At 41.6% G+C, this 20198-nt stretch overlaps 1 protein-coding gene across 3 annotated transcripts in view; it reads right to left on the bottom strand.

Moving 5' to 3' along the window:
* The window catches only part of gatad2b (GATA zinc finger domain containing 2B), a 37110-nt gene extending 18730 nt beyond the window's left edge, over positions 1–18380 (bottom strand). For all 3 annotated transcript variants that reach the window (XR_004576270.1, XM_010873748.5, XM_010873749.4), the window contains exon 1: positions 18130–18380. The gene's annotated coding sequence lies outside the window, so the exon portion shown is untranslated. The remainder of the gene's footprint in view (positions 1–18129) is intronic.
* Between the last annotated feature and the right edge of the window lie 1818 nt (positions 18381–20198).

The following is a 20198-nucleotide window of genomic DNA, read 5'->3' as shown; positions in this document are numbered from 1 at the left end:
GGTGGCACCACATCTTTCACCCGGGGCTGGGGGGAGCAAGAGAGAGCCTCGTTCCGAAAGAGCAGACATAGACCCCTTTCTGACTCCTCTTCATGCCAGACCTACGAGCGTCCTCGTCTTTCTTATAAAATGTTTTCCACGATGGCTGGGGGCGAGGGGTGGGCTCGTGCTGGGGGTTGGCGCTTATCGCAGAGGAGCAGGAGGGAATGTTCACCATCATCAGCCCGCCCACTCATCTCCATCACGAGATCCCGGCCAAACTCCCCACCCGCCCCCCCAAAAAAAATCTCCCTACCCATCCAGCTCGTCTGATCACCCACCAGCTCAATTGGCTCGATTAATCCTGTTCCTAGCCGCCACATCAGATGCTCGCTCGGCGCGCAAAATGGCCGCCGTCAATCCAATGCGGACAGTGCTCCGGGGCTGAAGTCCCAAACAATCCCGCACTTCCTGCCATTATCTTCCAGCTCATCATCTCAGTTACTGGGACTGCCTTACAGGGAGACATGCACGTATGGTGTCACAAGGCTTCAGGTAGTTTGTTGGGAAGGGGTTAGAAAGCCTTCTCTCGTCACTGGGTCACGGGGCCAGACCGAGCCAGGACTGTTAAAGTCCGGGGATGTGAGCTGGTTGGATTGTACATTTCCAAAGAAAGTTTCCTGAACACGGCAGCGTTATTATTCTCGTTGGCGTTGTTTGGTTTTGGAGGGATGTCGCCCCAGACTACATGCGTTTCCTGAAATTGAAGTGGGAATGATTAACTAGCTGTCATAATTAGAGGCAAAATATAAACTTTGCATTACAGCGTTTCGTGGAATTTTATCAGAAGAATAAGTTAACAAGGTTAAAGAATGGGTGGCTTTTTGTTTGAATTATGTTGAGTAAAGTGAAAAGGTACAATCTATCTCCAATGAGGCAATAGGGCGGACATATTTACTTTGAGCTCTGCGTCCATGGCCACTGATGGCTGACCAATCTCCAGTTTCACATTCCCAGCTCAAATGCATGATTGGGCAGTCATAGGTTGTACCCCAAATATTGTCTACTGTTGTTCACAATAAAGAAAAAGACACAGGGAGTGGTAGAGTTCCAACATGCACACGGAAAGATACGTAGCAACAATACAATAATATCGATATTGGAATAATGACACCTGATATTATCAGATCATATTTTTTTTTACAGGTGCTGAAAATAGCTCCCCACATGTGACGGGTGAGTTTAAATGGGCTGGGACTCCGGAGCATCCCACACGTATCCTCAGATTGAGTTACTAGGAATTCCATATACCGTTTGGGACTAGGATAAAGGGATCCGATGAGGGCCTGTTTTCATTAGCATGGCGGTACACTCCCAACTCCTGAGGGATATTGAGGATTTGCAAATCAGCTGTAGACCAGCATTTCAGCACAATGGGAGAAAAAGTCTAGATTTAAAGCATTTTAACTGCCTTGCTCAAAGGGTTAAAGGTCGCCACAACAAATAGGCCAATTCTTTGTGATCGGGAGAGCTGTCCGGAGAGACTCGGCAGAGCAAGGCAGGGACACGGTTAGCTCGCTTTCACAGGCGACAACACACCAGGCGGGAGTGCGACATCCCCAAGGGCAAATAAAACAGAAATATGACTTCAGCAGCAGACACCGACTTGATGATCTCATGCTGCAGCCATTCTTGTGCCTCGTTACTCCACGGCGGCAGACCTATCGCAGGTGACAAAACACCATATGGGCGAGAGACGCTGGGATTGCGGAGAGTTCTCATTTTCGACTATAGTATCTCGTTGGTTGAATAGCATCGCAGATAATGCATCCATTTGTTTGTCTTCTGTGGTGCTTAAAGTGAAGGTGACTGCTTTATTTATTGGGAAACATAAGCTTACCAAAAGGTGAGCAGCTCCTAAAATGCTAGAGAAATGGTGTTCCAGCACTTCAATATACGTCGCAGAGATTTCCTATGGGTTTATTTGAGGCCAAGGCTTGGTGTCTACACAGCTGGTCTAAAAGAACTCAATGCCCATTGCATGTTAGTCATTATCTAACTTTGTATTGGTTTCCGTGCTTGACTCAAAAACCGACACTGATTAATGAGTTCATGAAATAAAACCGTAAAGTAGTTGATAGAAATCCATACTCTGATTGGTATTGGAATGAATCTCTAGCAGCAGTTCTATGGAATGGGAAAAGGTTGGAAAACTACAGGATTACCAAATTTTGTCAGCAGAAAAAAAGAACACAAATATTTGGTAAGATTATAACATATTTGCAAATGTATTACAAACCTTTTGTTCAGAACCGTCTTATTTCTGTGAAAACACATTGATGTGTATAATGCCGACAATATGGGATTTGATCACATGCAAAAACATGCCTTTAAAGAGTTATTCCCATGTAGCCTTGTCATGAAAACTTTAATAATACTGGCACCCTACCCTTGTTTAAGGCTGAGGCACACTGCAGCAACTGTAGACCTTGTGACCACTTGGCGCCCCCACTTCCAATCGCTAACTCACCTCGTGCTGTGTTTCGATGTCCACTGATTATTGAATCATTACTTGCTAGAAGCCAGCTCAGAAATGGGAGAAAATAAATTGCTAACAAAACTCTACGAGATCAAGAACAGGGTATTTCTCACATGTGAGCAAAACTGATCTACATAGAGTTCTCTGTTAAGTAGCTGGTGTGAATTCTACAACTGCTAATTTGGACAAGGTGCAAATTGCTCTCGCGTCTGAGTGCAAACCAAGCGCCTGTGTGTGCCACAAGCCATTACAATGACATGCAGAACAGAAGTGAACTGTGCTACCTAAATTGGACCAATTTTAATAAATGCTATTAGCGTACATTAAGTCTAAAATGTTTGATTGGCAGATGCTGGATTGGTCCAAATAACTCATTTCTGCTAAATCTTTTAGTATAAGGTTATATGTGACAGGTCAGCCTATTTAAGACAACTTGTACTTCTGAAACACACAAATCAATATTCCAAAATCTGGATAAGGAAGCAGAAAGTCCAGCTCATGCACTGGCAGTCCAGATCATGGGAAACCGTACAAGGCTATGGTGTGTCTGTGCACATTTTAATAATGTGCTGTCTAACAAATTGGGTGGTACTTGTATAAATTATTGCAGACATTGGCAAAGCAGGGAACCGACAAGTAATTAAACTAGTGTTCTTTTTCAGCAACCTTTTCAATTAGAGCCACAAATATAGCTATATGCTAGATTGTTTTGCCCCAATGCAAATTGTAAGTTTGGGTGCTGTCAAAAAATGATTGACTTCAAATGGTTTTACCCCTTCAAGAGTTGCTGGGAAGTATACCATTACCTTTGTGTGTCTGTTGTTCTAACACTGTGCAACTACATACAAAAACAAACGTGTGATGATAAGTGGGTCTAATGATTGCGAGTTACAACTCACATTTCAGCTATTTGACAACATTTTGAATTCTAATGAATAAGAAATACACAAAAACACCCATCTGCCCAAGAAAATGTAATGAAAAAAAGATATTAAAAAATAACATTTGAGGTAAAATGTCAGTGCTTAGGGGTTTGGTACATGCAGATCAAAGGTAAAAGGTCACATTAGTCAGACAAAGTGGCAGTTCACAGCTCACATTCACTGTGCTCATTTTATACAAACTCAGATAAAATAACCTTGGAATAGCCTAGGACAGTATCATGAGCCCATGTCTAAATAAAATGCAGGAATTTGAGATGAACCGTGTGACCATTGTTATACAGGTTCTGGTGAAGATATGTCTCAAAAAAAGTAAATAAAAAAAAAAGACTGGATTGCTATTTTGAAAAAGCCAATAGGAGGTCAGGGCAGGGGACCGCGGCTAAGCTCATTGGTTAATGTACTAATTGGACCTGCATCCAGCAACCCACATGCTGGCAGCCCTGCCATACATTACTCCAATAGGGGGCTTCTGGGAATATGACCAGAATTTGCATACGGTTAGTTTTTGACACTAATGAGGCCAATTAGGAGGATGGCGCCCATGGCAACAGAGTTGTAATTGGTTGGCTTGAACTTCTCCAGAGTTCTGGGTAACAGGATGTGGTTTCAGAGCCAATAGTAAGCCCTGGAGCTGTGAGCTGTTGACAGACTTATTTAGAATCATATTTCATATTGGTGGTTCTTGTTTATATACCCTCAGGTTGAGTAAGCCCATCAAGGGTTAGACTGTGACAGACTAAATCAGTCTCACATCTAAGCAGCAACAACATCCACATATGGAAATGGAGTTGTTGGGGATTGAGTGGGGTCTTGTTAACCCCCCTCAAAAAAACAACACAAACTCAATTAGCTACACACAAACATAAAATACAAACCATGATCGACCACACCTGCCTCCCCCCTCCCAAAAGAAAAGCTAGAAAACAACCATCAAAGGTACTCGACACCAAATGTTCGTTTCTCCCCCAGGCTACCGGCACACCCGTATCGATACACACCTAGACGTGAGCACCTCCATCTCCTCTCACCAACCCCGTTCAGCCGCAACACTTAAATACACCCCTGGTCTTCATTAAACAAGACAACAGCTCATTGTGGCCGTTGCCACGACAACTGACCCCCTTCTATTTTTAAGCTGTGCCACTAATCAATTCCTGCTCTGCTGTCGCCTGAGGGAGGGAGGGAGGGACGGGCGGGGCGGCGGGAGAAGAGGAGGGTAGAGGTGGTGAAGATGGAGGGGGTGGGCAGTGAAAGGGGGCAAAGGGGAGGAAGTGTGTGTGTGTGTGTGTGTGTGTGTGTGTGTGGGGGGGGGGGGGGGGGGGGGGGGTTGGGAGACAAAGAGCTGAGTGCAGACAAACGCGAGGCCCGGGGTAGCAGGCTGACATGGCACAGCTCGACAGTGGCCTTGAGGGACTGTCCGAGGTGAGCAGCATGCTGCGAGAGCATCATCCAGGAGAGGATGAAATTGTCAGCCAGGGCTGTGCGGAACAGAAAATGAGCGGTTTCTTGCCAAAGAAGACCAGGTAAAGAAACACAGAGAGAAGAAAAAAAGGTATCCTAACCTCCTGTATACCATAGCATAGCATGTAACACCAGCAGGAAATGTCTTTTTACAATTCTAAAATAAGGTAAAGATATATTGTAACTTAGGAGGGTCAAGACATCCATAAATATATTAGAAACTTGGTCTGGATTGGTCTTAACCATATGGGTGGGCACTAACACTCAAATGACCTATCCAAGGCCCTACGAAAAAAGATGGATGCCTTTAAGTCTGGGACATTGCTCCCCTGTTCCGCGGTTCATCTACAAATGTAGAAAATGCCAGAACCCTGGTAATCTACATTGGACAGGTTGTCCCACCAAAATTCAGCCAAAGATCGGATTGAATGATGCTCACGGACGTCTCCATCACAGGATCTACAGGCCTCTTTCGCCTCAATCAATGTCAAAGGGCATGAGTCAACTGTCAGAAAGAGACTGCAAAAACCTGGCCTACAAAGGCATAACAGACATTTGCCAGAAAACACGTGGCTCAACCAAAAGTACTGGAGCAATGTTCTCTGGACAAAGGAGTCAAAGGTGTAGTTGCTTGGCCACAATGCCAGACAGTGTGTTTGGTGAAAACAAAACACTTGATTTAAAGAACCTGAAACTGTAAAGCATGAAGGCAGTAGTATTATGGTTTGGGGCTGCTCTGCTGTCTAAGGGCCTGGTCAACATGCCATAATTGAGTCAATCAAGAATTCAATACTGTACCAGATGATTATTTTGAACAGTGTTGTGAGGCCATCTGTCAAAAAGCTGAAGCAGAACTGAATCCTGCAACAGAACAATGAACCAAAACGCACAAGCAGAGCAACAACAGAATGTCTCAAAAATAAGAAATGGAGGGAATTCATGGAATTGCATTAAATCAAAATGCGGGGGGAACATGAGGCAGGCCGTGCATGCAAGAAAGCCCTCGAACATGACATATCTGAAGAAATACTATTAAAAAAAATAGTGGGCAAAAATCCCTCTCAGTCGATATAAGACACTGATAGACAGTTACACAAAAAAATACAACATAGATCAACAAAAATGAAATTGCTATCATCAAGAACTTCGATAAATAAAATGCAATGCATTCAGATTAGATGGCTCCATTCTTGAGTCTGTCTTGTATTGTATGATGTGTGCTCAATTAGAAGATGATATTGTCTCCATCTTATAACACCATGCTCTGAACCCTTTCACTTTGAGTAGGCCAAACACACGCATACAGACATACACGACTGTGCCTTATATACAGTACAGACTGCATACAGATTATCTACTTTAATTTTCAACTGACCCCAGATTTTCTGTGTTCCACGTTACAGCTACATAATTGCATAACAATTATGGACACTGCCTTTCCAGGTACTCTGCCTGCTCAGATGAACAAGAGACCAAGAGACCAAGAGTAAATTACTGTTAGAATGACATTTTCAAGGCAGAATCCATCAAGAGTCCTCGGTTTAGCAAGAAAACAAGTAATCACCAATCTGGTTATTGTAATGAATTGAACATAGTTCATTGAAAGTGTGTAACTCAGTGATTAGCATATTTTGCGATGAAGCTGTGTAGCCTACTCTAGTCATCATTTGTATTTGTGGAAGTGGTGTTTTTCAGACAGTGCCAGACGATAAATTTGGCATAAATTAGTCCCATGTTCCTTTAAAAAGCAGTTACAATTCTGTTTGCTTTTCAGTTTTTTTTCTTTTTATTACCCAGGGTGCCCAGCGCAGTCAAAATGCAAGAGCCAGTCTAAGCCGGTTTGTAACCTCAGGGTATGGAATTATCTCTTAATATGTAGCCGTTAGTGGTCAGGACGTCACACGAAGACAGGGAGAAAGAAGGAGTCAGAAAAGGAGAGAGAGAAAGACAGAGAGGGAAATGTGTGGGGGAGGGGCAATGACGCCTCTGTGCTTTCGGGGCAGAAAGAGGAAAATCTACTTCTTGCGAGACGCTGATTCTAAAACCTGGCACCTTGACAAAAAGGGCTCATTGCGGAACTTCAGACCACAGGGTGGGGCATACGTTGTTTAAACCAAACAAAAAAAAAAGGAAAAGAAATGCTGGAACCGGAGCCATCTGGAAAGACTGAGGTAGCCGGGAGATTTTTTTTCAGGGTATCAATGTCTTCCATGAAATGAGAAGACATCAGAGAATAGTGAGAGTGAGGTCATGAGCGCATGGCTACAGATGTACACCAAAAGGCAGAAGAAACACATCTTAACCCAACATCCGACAGAAGCTGATTGCTACATTAAACTCATAGTATCACACCCACTGCTACTCTTACAGGATGCTTCAAGCGGAGATGGCATCAGCAGAGATGCCAATCTCAGCCTACGAGTAACATATACTTACAAAGGACAGCAAAAGATTCCACTGTACAAAGCCAGGTGAAAATAAGTTACAGGAAGAGGAAGGAGGTCAGAGTGGAGCTACAAAGTTGGAGGGTCTGAAAAACATTTTCGGATATCTTCCGTTGGCTGGTGCCGCTGACTTTACAAATGAAATACATTTGTGATATGGACATAGCCAAGCCAAGGTGCAGAGAAAGCAAATTGTACTTCTCTCATCATGGCCGGCTCACGCTGCCTTAAAGGACACGGATGAAGAAATATCTCAAGGGGCAAAATAGCAATCTGTTCCAGTGCATAAACACGCTCATATGAGAGGGAGGGTGAGGACGGTGGATGACGACAACGACAGCCCTATATATGGTTAGCATTAGCAGGAGCAAGGATGAAGAGCAGTCTCATCTAAAGACAGTGTTTCCAAACCTGGTCCTCAAGGACCACCCAACCATTACACAGACTGTACATTTTCCACTTTAGATTAATCAGGTAGGTCAGTGCTAGAATGGGGGCACATATGGTGAGAAAGGCTGTCCAGAAGGACAGTCTGAGATGGAAGCCATAGACAGTACAGTTAGACAGAAAAATACCTGCCCTTAGAGCCTATTAAGGCTATAGTCATGAACATAATTTCAATTTGTTTGTTTTCTACACTGCAAGTTTTATTTAGATGAACGGTTTCGCTTAAACCGGTGAAAATGGCAATTGTCGCAGGTCATCTTCTGAGGCAACGTGGGTCACTCTTACAACTGATAATCCCTTGTTTACGTTACGCTACATTTTCCAAGACACATCAAACAAGACTCAAGACGCTAGATTATTTGGTTGTGTGAACTTGTTTTGTAGCCACTGTGAGATGTTTAGTTTCTTCTCCCCAACAATTTGTTTTTTCTGATTGTCTATAAGGACTTTAAAGGCCCTCCAGAACTGAACTTCCCATGTCATCGCTGGTTCCACTCCAATACACGTTAAGCGAGACGTCGTCTTTAGACCCCAGTAACCGTGTGGAGTATTGATCGGAAAAGGATCCCACGCCACCCCCTAACCTAACCTCGGAGGTTGACATTTTCACCTGTTTACCCAAATATGTGTAAACGGGTATATATACACACCCCTTTTGTGGGTGCGCACGCACGCATGCACACAATGGATAAATATATCAAAGCCATGAATCTGCCATGAAGTCCAGTAATCTAAATAAAAGTATTGTAGAGTAAAAACTAAATTAGGTTCTCTTTACTAGATCAGTGGTTCCCAAACAGGGGACTAGGACCTTCAGGGGATACTTGACCTATCCACAGGGGTTACATGAAAAGACTCATGAGACCATAGGCTTATTTGTAAAATGCATGTGGGGCGGTACTTCAGGGGTACACTAGACAGAGCAGAATTAAAGTATGTGGCACAGTAACCAAACAAGGTCGAAAACCACTGCAATAGGACACAGGCAGTGCAACCAAAAAAACATACTAACCTGTGCCAGGATTCAGTGTTCACCAACCAGATCCATGACCACTACTTTACATCTCCGGCTAACAGCAACAGATATGACTAGTGGAAGGGAAAATGTTGGGTGACAGGCAGGGATAAACATGACAGCCAGGACATGTCCCCCTGGGAACACGGGACCCAGGTGGTTTGAAACAGAGCTGAGGAAACGGAGTTCAATGTGGGGAACAAAAGGTCAAACGGGAGAGAGATGGGCCAAGTACTGCCGGGATACACGTTCTACGAAAGGTCACAAGCTCAAAGTGGTGCGGTTCCTTTGAATGGTATATTTTAATGGACAAAAACATGTCACTTCAGTCTATGATTCCAATACAGTAGTTCCTGTATACAAAAGCTGAAAACATATCAGCACATTTCTTCCTGTACCAAGGCCTAAGGCAAGGTTTTTCTTAATGTACGACGTGTTAAAATACAGTGCACTAGAAAAGAGCAGTTATTAAAACTATGTTAATGTATAGATCCATTATTGTTTCTACACACTGTGAATCTTACATGGGCTGTTTTTTTAAACACCAAAATAGTTTTTATTTTTTACTCAAAAACCTACAACAGGCCTGATTATATCACCTCATGGGCCACATTTTGCCTCAGGGCCTTGGTTTGCCCACCCCTGGTCTAAGGGTTTCCAGATGTTCTTCACCCCTCACCTCCTTGGAATGAACAAGTCTATAAAGCAGTATTTTAATCAAACCTAGTGTAATTGTTAAAATGTCTTTGTAACCCTGTTTTCAATCCATTTTCCTCCCACTGTCAATCACTCTTTACGCGATTGTTCAGCAGACGACTACTGGACCAAGCAGTCTTTTCTTTCTTCCATTTACCAACACATACCCTTCATACCAACCTCTCAAAATACATTTTCTGTGCTTTCATTTCTTTAAAGCCCACTTTAACAAACTACAAACTAAACACACAAAAAAAACACAATTAAACCAATAACAGAACACTCAGGTGGGGAGGTGAAACTAGTCATCCAGAAAAATTGTGCCAATTAGCTACACATTCAACACAATGGCAGAGGTCAAACACAAAAGAACGTAATGGCATTAGGACCCCCAAAGACCTTAAAATGATGTACGAAAGGAGAAACTCCAGTAGTGTAAAGAAAGTAGAGAGAGATTCCATTGGAACGCCAACCTGAGCATACTGAAACAAAGTTAGCAATTTCCAAATTGAAAACTTGTTAGTAAACATCATTAGAAAGGGTAAGTAGAAAATTGCTTGATTTTATGAGTCTATTTCTCTAATATAGTCTCTAAAAACTAATGCACTTGAAAGCCAACTAGAGTTAACGGAAGAGAAACAGCTATATCTACCCATATAGAAACTGAAACGTAAATCGAACTAAAGCTAGCCAATAAAACAATGCCTGGGTACATCTAGCTTGATATTTAATACACCATACAGATTCACTCAGTAAAACACAAATCCTTACATTATACTGTGTCTATGTGTGTCCAGGGCTGCCCATACAGGTAAAAAAACCAATATGGCGCTGTCTGGTTTGCTTAATATGAAGAATTTGATGCAGGTCATTTAAATGACAATTAAGTACGTTGGCCACCGCTGCACTCATGTACATTTCAAACCAGATAGTTTCCGACTTTTACTTAAGTATTATTTTACTGGTTGGCTTAACACGTTTTTCTATTAGCCCATCTTTACATTCACTCAAGCATGAAAATTAAGTAAATGTCTTTGCTCATGAGAAATGTATAATATCTCCCAGGGTCTTATCAAACCAATTATATCCTGTTCACATTACTGATCTGAGCTTAGTCGAGACATACTGGGCTGGCCTGGTGAGGCGTCCATCAAATTGTCTGGAACTGCGCTGGTAAGGACAGTGGGAAGAAGAAAATAAATCCCGTCCCAATAAGGTTTGGTTGGTATGGAAGTGAGAAAGGGTACGCTCAGTGACCATGAGTTCCAGATGAGCTCCGCAGACATGCTCCGTCGTCAGCTGAATGTTGTGGTGTTTCCTGCTGTGTCTTATCGAGCCGAAACATTGGGGAGGCCCGCTAATTAAGCATCGCAGGGAGCCATTCATCTGGGCTGATTGTTTTTGTGCAAGGTTTAATAAGGCTCACGTGAAGCCAACTGAACATAGCTACCCCCATTCGGGTGTTAACAAGGCGACAACGCCAAACACAGATGCACACTTAGCATGCAAAACCAAGGATTCCTCAGTCCGATTCATGAACCAATTACACCCCATACTGGTAATGTATTTCATGTATTTGCACGTTGAAATAAGGCACATTCTGAGTGGTAAAGGCACTTCTATGAGTGACATAAAATAGGCCAATGTACTACCTAGGCGTACATCTGTGAGAAGGTCTAGCAAAATATCTTCTCATTTTCAGGCTGAAATAATGGTTTTCGATATACCAGTGGAGCTGTAAGCATAAAGAGCCTGCAGCTGTCTGAGATTTAATTTAGCCAATCCGTTTTTGATTCAGGACTTGCACAGAACAGAGCCCTATAGAAAAGGGACAACCCAATCCCCAATGCATGCCTTGACACTCATCTTTGGGAATGCATTGGCTCTTATGATACAGAATAAAGACATGTAAACCTCCCACTTTGGGCTAGATGTGTTAATCATATAGAAGCAAAATTACAGTTTTAGCTCAATTAGCCACAAAATGTCTAGTTAGAAAACAACCATTTCCTGGAAGATAGGCAGCAACATTGTCCCAATTCAGGGAATCAACACATGGGGAAGATCTAATTTGCATACTACTTGCATTCTCTCTCCATGTATCCATCTGAAGAACCTATTGGAGGAGAACAGGGAGGGACCTGATTCCAATGTTTTGAGAATGAGAGAACGTGAGGAGGTGCAATAAGCATATCTTGCTTCAGAAGCTGTCTTTTTGATACATTTCCTGTATTTCAAGATGCAGTCTGCGATTTTTGGCCACTCTTGGTAAAATTGGTGCTGTGAAGCCAAAATGGGTTGGCAAAAATGTTGTATTCCGTCCCTTTTGTGTCAATTTGGGCCCCATCAAAAATGACTACCTTACAAACTTGGAATTGCATGGCTAACTAAGGCATAATTATGACTTTATGTATTATATCTTACAGAGAAGTATAAACAACATAACACATCTAGACAAAAATGGGAGATGTAAAAAAACATTGTTAAATCGCAGACTGCATCTAAAAAGGGTTATAAAATCCACTAGCCTCTTACATCTCTGTGGACTGATTGGACATTTTTCTACTTCTGAACTGTTTGTTTTTCTACTTTAAAAATGTGCCTGTAATTTTTCCTTTTAAAAAGTTACAACCATCGAAAAGTTTGGAATCACAAATGAAACAAACAACAAGTAAAACAATGGAGCGCAAAATGGCTTCCAGCGGACACAACTCGTCCGTCCTCACCACGGATGGGCCACTTCAGTAGACCCATACAAGGGGTCCAATCCAATCAAATAGAAAAAGGAACAAGCGGCTCTAGTGGGCATTCAATCACCAACACTAGGCACTTGAGGAGCGGAAAAACATAGCCTGGTCCGATAAATCCTGGTTCCTATCGGGCCTTGCTGAAGGCAGAGTTGGGATTTGCCATAAGTAGTAAGAGTCCGTGGACCCATGCTACCGGGTTAAAAGTACAGCCTGGTGCTGGTGGTACAGCGGTCCAGGGGGATGATTTCACAGTGACATTTGGACACCACAGGATATCTGGACATTGTTACTGACCGGGTGCTTCTCCTAATGGCTACAGTTTACCCTTTGTCACACAGAAGTGTTCAGTTTACTTGAATGCCAGTGCAGTGCACAGATCTCATGGATGTAACACTGTCCAGTCTGCAGCAAACACGCAATGTCATTCCATTAGCATGGTTCAACAGCACTTTGGAATGAACAATCAAAGAACTGCCTTTGGAGGGGGTGGGGTCCAACCTGGTAATAGAAGGGTGTACTTGAGAAGCTGGTTACGGAGTGTAGATGCGTTCATGTATGCAAATAGAGAGAATGTACAGTATTTTGGCAAAATAGACTCATCCTCTACTAGTAATCAGATCTTTTGCAAAGAGGGTAAAAAAAAAATATAAATATATATACACATCTTACAATAAATGTAGTTGTTACAATAAATAATGGATTCTAACAATTCGGAAAGCTAAGAACATCTCCATCCATTGTCCAACACTTTAAGGAAGTTAATTTAGATTACGGTTTCTATAAGTATGGAAAAGAGATCATTCCATGGGGACAATGGGCCAGTCCCCTAGCAATGGTAGATCCAGCCAATAAGCTTCAGTGCCTGCTATTTGACTGACAGCTGGCAAGAGGAACACACAGCAGAGACAACAAGCTGTAGTTTAACAACATCAACTACATGAGGTGAGCTGGTCTGATGCTAAAAGTGCAGACAAAGAATAGGTTTGTATCATATGGTCTTCATGTATGCAGCAGATGTTTCAGGATCAGGTAGAAATGATAGCCACTCTGCACCGCTTTTAAAAGGCAAGTGCTCATTGCCAACTGGGTACCTGGTTCTTCCTACAGAAATTGTAACATTCTCCTGAATTAATCCATAGACATATACCCAGCAGCCACTAAAAAAGCCCTGAAAAATTCAAATGACCACTAAATACATAACGATGTAAATATGAAATAAAGGGTGGCCAATTAAAATATGATATCCCCCAACTGGTGTCACTTTCAGTCTGGAAGGACTGTTCCAACCACTGACATCAACAAAAGGTTCAATGAGTTAAGTGTGAATCAAACAGGTGTCTTTTGTGAACAATCATTTTTTTTATTTAGGTGTAAAAATATTCTGCTGATCAGCAACGTATCAACAGGTCAACTAAATGTGGTCGGCCCTATAAATGTGTAATCACATTATGAAACACCTTCCCAAAATTTGTTTGCAAAATGTTGAAATTGTGAAGATACATATTTTCACACTCTCCTTTCGTGTTTATATATATATATATATATATAAATAATTTTTTTACAGGCGTTGTTGCTATGCAAAAATAATTCCATGCTTATCGCTACACTTCACATGCATTCATTAACATCACACATATCAATTAGCGCCACATGCCAGCTACCGACAAGGCTTCTACCCCTCAAAGGATTTTCGTTTGGGCGGATTCTTAAATAAACTTCATTTTCCTGATTAAGAGCTAATTATACAGATTTCGCTCCCCTCAAACAGAGCGTTTATCTCTTAATTTCAAGTAAGTATGGACCACTAAATGAGCACTGATTTCAATGAGGTGCTAAGGATCCCTCTTCCCACGACAAGGAAGGAGTTTCATTGGATAAAAGGTGTTACAACCACAGAGCATGACTGAATGTGCTGATGTATTGGTCCAATCTACTTTAAAAAGAAATGCAGGTGTTTTCGAGTTTGAACTGCAATCTTGTATAGCCTAAAAAGCAACAAGTTTACAACAGGGCAAACTTGGAAAACAACACTTGGTGTTGATAAATGCATGGAGGCAGCAATATCTTTATGCAAATCCTCAATTGGGAAACTTCATGGATAGAGAAAGCTTTCCTGTACACTTCTGGTCTCTTGGTTACACCAGCTATACTAGAGGACAGCCCAGTCAAAGCTCTTCTCTGCCCTGACACCCCAGTGGTGGAATCCACTTCCAGAAGAAGCTAGGACAGTAGTCCCTGCCAGTCATTTTCCAAAAGCCTCTGAAACCAAAACTATCAAAAACAAGGGGCTCTTGAAAACCAAGAATGGTCTAAACCAATGGGTATTTGAGGCATTACATTTTTTTTGTTCACCATGTGAGAATAATCACTTCCCTCTGAAGGTCATGAGATCAATATTAGTGTAGTAAACGACCACCAACTCCATCAACACATGCTCCTTTCATCGGGGGTTGTTGGACTTCATCCTTTGCACATCAGTAGAGGACACCTCGTTTTACATCCAACTGCAGGTGCACTGGCCATTCATTTAGACCCTGACACTTTGTTGTGTCTGTGACAAAAGGCCATTTAAAGGGTAGAACGTCTGTTTTCAAAACTTTTTTCTTTTGACTAAGGTCAGTGATCCGGAAGCGGAGCGGAGGCCACCTCTTCCCCTCCCAAAATTATAAAGATCTCATTCATAAGCCATGTTTGTTTGGAACAGATTGGCTCCCAGGAGAGAACCCAGTTGCTTATCAGAAATGAGAAAGCGATGCAGATTCTGATTGTTTAAGCCCTATGATGAAAAAAAAATAAATCTGAACGTTTTATTGAGCAAAGGGACTGGCTGAGGCCTTAATCTGTGATCTAGGATTCATGGCGCGCACATAGATGAACCATAGAGGAACGGTTACCAAAGCCATAGCAGGACCCCCTTTTTTGTGGAACCGATCTCCCATCGATCTCGCGCATCGATGGGAACTTGTCAGGGTTAAATCTCGACACGCCGTCGCCTCAGAAATGCAGCGAGACAGGAGACACGGGCCTCATGGGATTTGCTATGCCAAGCAGTCAGTGGAGATCAGGTGACCCCGGGACAACAGAAATTAAAGTGTTCGCACTGCGTGAAATCCCTTCATGGGCCTCGCCAGTGTGCTGGAGCACAACGACTGTGTTAAAGAAACACAAAGAAATCAAATAGCACTGTGTCACACAGGCCCGCGCCTCCACCGAGCAGACCCCCCCCCTTTATGACGAAATACTGACGCTCTGTACCTCAGGGAGAGCATCCGCGAATACGATACAGCCACCCAAAAATGCACGAGCCACTTGTAATGGATTACTCGTCTATTCTATGTAGCGAAGTGCCGAGTGGGAGGGAACAGCTGGATGGCAGAGCAGGTCATATAGGAGAATATGGCAATGGCTGGTCAATCATTGAAAAAGCAGTACCGTTCATTCATATATGCACGGTGCGACAGCAGAGGACTCCCATTCACAGACCGCAAAGTTTCATTCATAGAAAAGAGGTCAGGGGGGCTACTGTACTTTAAATTTCACTGGTAGAATATAGTGCATTTGTTGGCTGGCAAAGCACAAATTGAAGTAAAATCAGCCAACAAGACTCAGGTCGAAAGAGACATATTTAGAGGTGTTTCTTTCATTCTTGCACATGTAAATATACACTTGCATATAACTAGAGTGCCTTACTACCGTAATGCTCAATCAGATAATACTTCAGTTTAGCAGCAGAGATTTAACTCCAAAAGGAACTTCATTAAGCCTCAGTCGGCCTACCCATGCATCCTTCTAATGTTAGGACTCTAAAATAGAACACACACACACACACAGTTATACACACACCGCTCTGTAAACGGATTCACTGAAAGAAATAGAAAGGCTGAACTCCAATTGTAAGATTGATTCTTAGACAATAATTTAATAAGGGAAGAGTAGAATTTAAATTGAGTTCGATCAAGGTATTTCAGCTAATCTAGTTGATTTATACTCATTGGCGGAAAATGCATATATGCTATTTAGTGTCTTACAACAGCTGCCTCCCAGGAGACCGCCCAAAATGTTGCAGATGCCACATAAGGATCAAACAGTACAGTTTGGCCTAGTTCAGTAGGCTAGTATAGCCAGTCCAACTGTAGCCTATCAATTAAAGACAAAACATTTGTTTGAGTGAGTATACAACAATCTGAAGCCACAAGAGATCCACAATGCCTACTTCACCCATACTCTACCACGATATTCCAGCACATAGCTTTGACTTACTACAGCAGCCATGTTGGTGTATTGTGCTTCAAACAACATAACATCAAGATGATTAGGATTAAAACCACCTCCAAAGCCAATTTCAGTGAATTTCATCATGGAGGTTCTCCCACAACAATGTAATTTACCACATTGATTACAAAATATGATATACTTTCCACCACTTACTAACAGCAGATATCATAAGGTCTACTTTTTCATACATTTTAACATGACAGTGGTTAATTGAAACAAGAAAGCATACTCCTTCCATTGTTGGATTTTACAGGTAAGGAATAGGGGCTGGAGAATAAGAAGCCTTCCACTCAAGTTCATAGTCAAGAGCAATGAATGGACTGTCCATTTCATCAACATCAATGTTAACCATAGTATTTCTTTACTGTTAAACAACAATTGATTAAAACTTTTCTAAATTCTGATGGCATAGGACAGCTAAATTCATGAATCAATGGGTTGATCAATAATTCAAAATGTATAGGCCTAACATTTGCCACTTCAAATTATTTGAGAAAGAAAAGAAACTGAAGAACAGGCTTGATTGATTGGGATATTTTAATATTGCAGAAATTTGCCTGGTAGGCCAAACTGTCAGTTCTATGTTGTTTAATGTGAACATTAAAACATTAAAGATTTAAAAATGGAGATTAGCGCGCTGACTCGACATTGACATGTCTGCCGCACCGACAATAATAGCTGGCACATATGCAATTGATCTGAGTTTCTTTTCTGATGGCAACTGGACATTCACCACCTTTAATCAATGGCTGCCCGTTTGTTACTATAAATTCGAATTCACGTTTTGAATTGAATGTCAGTCTTGCGACAAGTCAAGCGTCAAGAAGCCATTTGCAAGCATATGGAGCAAGTTGAGAAAACGTCCTCACTTACGTAAATGGCTGATGCATTTGCTGATTTTTTTTTTTTTGTAATTGTAGGCTACAGCCATCAGCTCCACTACAGTACACACACTGAATGTGCGCCCTGTTACACAGAGCTGTGAGGCTCCCGCTTCGTCTTGTATCTACAACCACATTGATCTTAATGAACACATGGATATTCCTTACACAATAGGGTTTAAAGCGAAACATTTTGGAATATTTAGAAGACTTCATCGTGTGCACATGCTGCTACAGTAGCCAGCCGGGCGCACGCAGGGCTTTCTTTGCCAATCTGAGTTAACCCCTAGAGACGCGAGATGAGACAATGAAACGGATTTCGCTACAGACATTTGCTACAATGTTGCAACTGTCTCGCATCTTTTATATTTTTCTAAACTTTCGTTTCTCACATGCAACCTTTGTGACAAAGCGCGACAGGTATCCAAAAGTGCCAAATTATTCCAGGCATTTTAAATGTGATTAGTCACTTACACCGTTGGTTGTTGATCGCTTGCAAATAAGCTTGCATCAATATGAACCATGCTATTGTCTATCTTGCACCACATTTCCCCCAATCACCCCCATTAACCTTGAATGCGATTATTACTTCCCAAGGAGAGTCCACTCTTCTATCAGAACGAATACAAATCCTGCCGCCGTAATTTCAAAAATAATATTCCATGTCAGTTAGGCCTCATACACATCCTCGGACTCACCTGACTCGCCTTTACCCTCAGGTTCCACAAGCTCTGGGTTCTCTTTCGGATCCTGAAGCGCTGCAGTAGGCTACCTCCTCACGACCAGTCCCCGGCACCGGTAGGCAACACAAAAGCGCTGATTGGGCCTCGACTAGCGCTCGTCCCCTTGGTCTCAGCCCAGACAGGAGGGTTATTGGTCGGCGGCTGTGTCGGAGACGCGCCCCTATTAAGGTGTGTGTTGTTGTCTGTGTCTAGAGGGGAGGGGACAAGACGCACTGAAATGATGTGAACTAAATGGGTTGTTATGCGTGCAGTGTCGGCAGCACAAGGCTACTACTACACTGACAGATGAATAGTGGACAGCCATATTAACTCCCTTCTTTAATCAGCGTTGGCCATCGACTGGTTCTACGAGGAACAATGCCATTTCAACGACTCTTGAACATATATTTGATACTGTATAACTTATGACAGACAGCCTTTTGCTTTTATACCAAAACGAACACCCGATAACAGCTTGATATAGGCTACTATATGTCCTACGGCAATAAATTATAGGCGTAAAAGCGTAATAATAAATCATGTCACTAAATTACTTTGCATTTGCCTTTTGCATAGACAATATCTTTAATTTATTTCAAACTATATGTAAAGTCTACGCTACACATATAATTTAACATTTTAACAGAATCTTGTATTTTTTTAAATACCGATGAGTGTAATGCAACGTACACATTTTAATAATATTTATGTAATAGCAGTAACCACTACGATACAATTGTCGATTAAATATCAAAATAACCTCGATTTTGATGGTGAATGGATGAACGACTCGATCAATAATGTATAGCCTCATCTCTGCATTGAAGCACGAACAATAAGATGCCTTCCACTCGCTGACCTACTTACCAAACTACAGCCCAATCAAATGAACATCTTTCAATTTGCATCTTTGGAACAAAATACCATTGTCAATGCAGGGATTTTACTTAGACTAACTCAAGTGTGTTGAATTTGACTTAAGGTTGCATACTATCATACTTACATTATTCTTTATAAGATAAGTGTATTTATGTAAAGACGACATGAGTTATGCAGGTGTAATATCCCTTATGTGTAGGGTTGTAAAAGTTGCAGACTTCAGTCATAATCTCATCGATGGTTTTATACTGTAATAACACTACGTTTGAGCCATACCACAGAGAAAAAACATGAAAAACGTTGTGCACACATTTATGAACATGTCCATGTGGCGTATTTCAATTCCCATTCACTGTAGCCCACATACATTGTACTGTTGTGCTATTGTCTTGAAATTGTTTATTTAATTATAATAGTGTTATACTTCTAGAGCAGGAGTTCCCAAAAATGTTGTCAATAATAAATTATTCCAAACTTGTCTTTTATTCCCTCATGGTTCATGCGTTTCTTGGGGACTCTAGGGTTTTTGATGTCAGTGATCTAACCAGGTATTGTAATTCTAACATTACAAAGGTAAATTTTCTCATGGCATTGTAAAGACTATAAATATGCGGCCATTTTATTAACATTATGATCCCCTCAGATGGAATAAAAACCAGTAGGTGTTTTGACATTACGTCAAAATAACAGCTTCGGCTTTGTATGACATTGGAATAGTTAATGGTTGGAGTAATGTTGGTGTTGGATATACTACATGCCAATCAAATTTGATTTGTTGAGCATCAGCTGTTATCGCCATTGTATTGATAATGCTTGACAACTGTGGTAGCTGAACCATTAAAGCATAGAAAAAAAACCCATGACTGGTAATTGGCCAAAATCTGTAACTATACCTACGATTGGAATATGCCTCAGTATCAGATCTTATAGTGGATGTTTTGGCAGGATATTCAAAACAAATCTGAATCCTCTAAAATAAATGTACAACCAGCACTAGGAAGGTTATACTGTGGGGAGAACAATTATTTGATACACTGCTGATTTTGCAGGTTTTCCTACATACAAAGCATGTAGAGGTCTGTACCATAGGTACACTTCAACTTTGAGAGATGGAATCTAAAACAAAAATCCAGAAAAGCACATTGTATGATTTTTAAATAATTAAT

Source organism: Esox lucius, chromosome 10 (genome assembly GCF_011004845.1).
Source record: "Esox lucius isolate fEsoLuc1 chromosome 10, fEsoLuc1.pri, whole genome shotgun sequence".
Lineage (NCBI taxonomy): Eukaryota > Metazoa > Chordata > Actinopteri > Esociformes > Esocidae > Esox > Esox lucius.
Note: the sequence above shows the minus strand (reverse complement) of the source record. Positions and strands in the feature narration are given on the sequence as shown.